Raw genomic sequence first — 5,376 nt, forward strand, 5'->3', positions numbered from 1 at the left:
AATATTAATTTATCTCTTTGTCGAATATAGGCTATACTAAATAAAAGATTGACTAATATTAGGCCTAAGACAAGTTGGCGTCTGCGATTAGAATTCTTTTGAATTATTATAGAAATAATGTAGTTAAAGAAGTACAGTTGCAATTAAGATACTAATTTGACTGCAAATGTTTGGCGGGCCTCTGCTAGTTTTAAATAATAACCGCTCTGAAGTACCTTATTTTCATTACAATTTGTTTTTTGAAAAACGTCTCAAGCAACGTTGAGTATTCATATTTATTACAATCAATAAAATTCTTGCTGAAAAGTTTGCTTTGTTCAGTGACAAGGATGTGTTAAAAATAATATTTATGCATGTGCTGAGGCCTTTCTGAAACCATCTCGTTCGAACACACCAGTATAGGGACTACCGGATTATATGGCGCACGATATTCAATTAAAAAAAGTTACTTTAATTGTAATAAAATGTTACAAAATGTTTTCTTTTTTTGCATATTTCAGCATTACTTTGTTTACGAGCTACGATATCTCAACAAATAGTCCATAATACAGAACGTGGTTTGTCTAAACGTTTACTAAATCAGTTTTACTTTTCATTGTAAAGCTAATGATTTTTAATCACTATTACTAGCAGAACAAAAGTTTTATTATGCTTCAAAATGAATTTATTTATAACATGTTTTTGGAATGTCCTTCCAATGATATCTATCAGATGAACCGTCCGTCAAAACAAAAGAATGGAGTAATATCTATTTTTTTGCAAACGTCATAAATAAGATATTGCGTACAGTACACACTTACTAGCTGGAAAATTAATTATTTTTCTCTGCAAATACAAACACAGTTCTTCATTAACGTGGTTAATGCTGAACATTACCTCAATTTCGTATGTATGTATTCCATTAATAACGCTTGATATACACTACTGGCAAAGCGTGTTAAACACACAGTTATAAGATTATTAGAGCATATCACCTTACTTGCCTATGTGCTGCGTAAAATTCACAAGCGGTAGATTTTCAATTTTGCAAAAATATCCTTTTCTGTCCCCTCTAGGTGAAAGTCTATGAATATAAATCACTTCGTTTCATTCACCTATTTACAAATAGCTGTTTTCGATGCTTTTCTTTGAACGTCGCCGTGCTTACAGGGGGCGAGTTGAAAAGTAAGCTTTTGTGAGGAAGCTCTCGCTCTGTCCGTAGAAACATTTCTAATCCCGTGTAAGCAAAAGCAAATATCATTGGAGTTGCATCAAGTGTTAGACATAAAGCATGTAGAAAAAAATTTACAATGCCAAACATGTTTCCACTAGTTCAGGGTATCTGGTTCCGGCAGGGCGTGTAAAAGTAATTTCAGTTTAACCAATAGGAATTCCTTCAATTTCTAACTTGCAATTCATCTGCAGAGTTCAAATAGTCTTTTTTCTCACAAAAGTAATACATGCATCCGTAATGCTCTTGATATCGTGTAAACAATTATCATACATAATACTCTTAACAATGTGCAAACAATTATCATACATAATACTCTTAACAATGTGCAAACAATTATCATACATAATACTCTTAACAATGTGCAAACAATTATCATACATAATACTCTTAACAATGTGCAAACAATTATCATACACAATACTCCTTAACATTGTGTAAACAATTATCATAAATAATACTCTTAACAATGTGCAAACAATTATCATACATAATACTCTTAACAATGTGCAAACAATTATCATACATAATACTCTTAACAATGTGCAAACAATTATCATACACAGTACTCCCTAACAATGTGCAAACAATTATCATACACAATACTCCTTAACATTGTGTAAACAATTATCATAAATAATACTCTTAGCAATGTGCAAACAATTATCATAAATAATACTCTTAACAATGTGCAAACAATTATCATACACAATACTCCTTAACAAAGAGTAAACAATTATCATAAATAATACTCTTAACAATGTGTAAACAATTATCATACATAATACTCTTAACAATGTGTAAACAACTATTATACAAAATAATCTTAACATTATGTAAACAACTATTATCCCCATTAGTGACAACTAACTACCACAACATGTCATATTAGTAATTTTCTTTATTATAACTCTATTTTTTGCAGAATACTTCACATCCAGAAATTCTCAATTCAATTTACGAACGGGACAGGTTATCTAAACACTGGAAATAATCTATATCTTTTCATAAAAAGATGTCATCAACCAATTGGGAAATCGAACTAAAAGTGCAGACTACTGCCGAGATCGTTACTGAGATCTTCCTGAATAGGTTGAACAAAAAATATAGCCTTCACAGCAGAAAAAGATACCACGTCTCTATTTTTACACGCTGACTTCAAGTAAGATTTCTTTTCTTGCATATAGTATGATAATTACCATATTAACAAAGCTCCCACGTATTACCGTTTCCTACATAACCGTAACAATATACTTAAAAGTTACAATTACACAGCCTCACGTTCAAATTTTGTTCAACGTACGTACGTCTAGTTTTATACCTATATCAAAATCTCAAATGAGGCTACAAGACTTAGAACTTGTAGATTTTTGACATTTGCTGCGCTTAGAGGTTCAAGTTATAACTTATTAAATAACTTATCTTATTTGTTTTGTTTGTTTTAAACGCAATGCTTCACTATAGACTATCTGCGTTGTGATCATTGTGGGTATCGAATTGTAGCATAATAAGCCACAAGCTTACCCGTTGACCCATCGAGGTGGCCAGTATTTGTAGGTGAAAATTTTTTATTCATATTTATATTAAACTCATTAACTCGGATTCTAAAGTAACAACAAAAGCTCGATCACTTAATACTTTTGGATGTTAGATCAAGGCTTTAGTCCTAACATTTTCTACATAATTTCAATCTCCTTTTCCTAATTCGTCAGCTGAATGATCATCCTTTCTTACAATATTTGTACGTAAATGGAATGTTCTTTCTTATTGTAAAGCACGTTTGAAGGTAGGTTTATACAATATTACCAGTATAATGATAAAGCAAAACACGAACGTAATAATAGGAAGCATTTATTACACGTTCCGGAATTATCAAAGTTCCATCATCGCTAATCTAGAGGTACAAAACAAACAAACAATATTTGTAATTACAACACTAGATTACAGATGATGGAAATTCGATGATTCCGGAACGTGTAATAAATTATTCCTATTATCATTAAGTTTTCCGAAAGATGAGTCGATTACCAGAATAATAAATAAATATTATTCTAATCATTAAATACACGGGAAGATTTGTTTTCTGAATCATGTTAGCTAAACTTACTAACGTAAGATCACATGTATATTCGATGAACATGGAGTATGATGTATTAGATCCACTTTATGACTGTCGCTTCCAAGTAATTGAAATTCGCGGATATGATAGGTAGATAGATTTTTTTTTTATCTGCCTTACAACACATCAATGTACATGATTGGTGAAAAGAAGCAGCGTGAAGAAAGATAGAACTGAAGAGTAGTGAAAGCTGCGAAACCGGTTCTTTGAAGAGCAAGTAATTTTAGATAATTGTAAAAGTTGAAAGGATGAATAAAAAACAATTGCTATATGAAAGGTAAGATCCAAAATATGAATTGTCAAATTATATGAATATATACATATAATTCATGCATTTGTAAATCTCGTAAGCTAATTGTTTTTTTTCTTCTTATTAAATGTTAATCAGGTCTAGCGTTCATACCGTTATATTTGTTTGCGCTGAGAAAAACATAAATTTAGTATTTTTATGGGAAAGGAAGTGTCAAGAAATAATAGTTTTCAATCAATATGTCGAAATAAAAACTAATGATAAAGATTATGGGGTTATTTTCATCAGTTGTTAAGCTCAACCAATCGTTATAACTGAAGTGAAATGGAATAAATAAGAAATCAAATAGCTTTAATTGCCGTAACACATATTTATACAGATTAGAAGAAATATTCAATAATAGGTATTCAAATAACACTATTTAGAAACCATAAACATTAATGACTGAAATTTAGTGGCCAATATTACTTTATGTCGTATTTAATAGATGTGGTATTCTTAAGTTCATTGATTTCCCCTTTGGATAATCGTGTAGGAGTCACTGAATAACAGGAGGTTTCAATAGAAAATGTATTATGGAGTAAATCTAAATTCCCTGATCTCGTCTGGGTGCGAAACAAAGAAAGAGACTGAGCATAATGTAAAACATAGAAAAACAATCTTGATTTAATACTCAAATAAATCATCAAGTTCAAAAAAAGTGTATTTCATGGAGAGCTCTCAGAAAATAAAAATCTTTAAGAAGTCAAATCTGTTGACTATGTTCCAGGCTGAAAAACCATAGCATTATAAACATGAAACAATAATGCTATTCTTTTCAGAATGCAGGCACTAACCATATGACTAGTGGTCATTCTCACTGCAAAATTAAGGAAGTTATACCTGCCCTGCCAATTGAAAAGATCACTATCCATTTCTACATAGCATGTTCCATTACACGGAAATCTTTATACAAGAAGTTATATGTAATATCCAAGTTGAATGACCCAGTTATGTAGATGATTAGAGTGAACGGAGCTTGCCTACGTCCTTGAGTAACATTCTTTATTAAGAACACATGCACAGTATGTATAAAATTCTTTTAAATGTTATATTGAATAAGGGAATATATAAAATATGTAGTATGTGGTTAGGTTGCTCAACTCGCAATTTGTAGGTCGTGGGTTTGAATCTCCGGCACCGAACATGCTCGTCATTTCAGCTGTGCGGGAGATATAATGTAGCGGTTAATCCCACTATTCATCGGTCCAAGAGTTGGCGGTGGGTGGTATTGACCAACTGCCTTCCCTCTAGCCTATCACTGCTAAATTACGGACGGCTAGAACAGACTTTCCTTGAGTAACTTTGCGCAAAATTCAAAACAAACTAGTACGCCTTGCATAGCACAGATGTTATCATAATCAACCTTATATAACTATTTATTCGGGGAAAGTTTAAAAGAAAGGGAAGTTTAAATACAAAATATTGTTAAATATAGATTTTCATACATCTAACTTGTTTTCCACTTGACTCAATCCTGAACTCCTCGTTACAAGAACTGTCTTTGTATAATACAATGTACTATGCATATTGGATTATTTGTCTTTGTTTTGTTTTAACAGTTACATCAGCTAAATATCACACACTTTTATTTATCCTGATATTTGAGAGATACGGCCCGGCATGGCCAGGTGGTTAGGGCGCTCGACTCACAATCTGCGGGTCGCGAGTTCGAATCCCCGTCACATCATGCTCGCCCTTTCAACCGTGGGGGCGTTATAATGTGGCGGTCAATCCCACTATTCGTTAGTAAAAGAG

At 32.1% G+C, this 5,376-nt stretch overlaps 1 protein-coding gene across 3 annotated transcripts in view; it reads left to right on the plus strand.

Moving 5' to 3' along the window:
• Positions 1 to 5,376, plus strand: part of LOC106460968 (CD9 antigen-like) — a 66,652-nt gene that overhangs the window by 18,443 nt on the left and 42,833 nt on the right. For 2 of the 3 annotated variants that reach the window (XM_022387759.1, XM_022387762.1), the window contains exon 2: positions 2,136 to 2,372. The exons of the other annotated variant lie outside the window; for it this stretch is intronic. The gene's annotated coding sequence lies outside the window, so the exon portion shown is untranslated. The remainder of the gene's footprint in view (positions 1 to 2,135; positions 2,373 to 5,376) is intronic. 3 annotated transcript variants of the gene reach the window in all.

This window comes from Limulus polyphemus, unplaced genomic scaffold, assembly GCF_000517525.1.
Source record: "Limulus polyphemus unplaced genomic scaffold, Limulus_polyphemus-2.1.2 Scaffold872, whole genome shotgun sequence".
NCBI classification, from domain to species: Eukaryota; Metazoa; Arthropoda; class Merostomata; order Xiphosura; family Limulidae; genus Limulus; species Limulus polyphemus.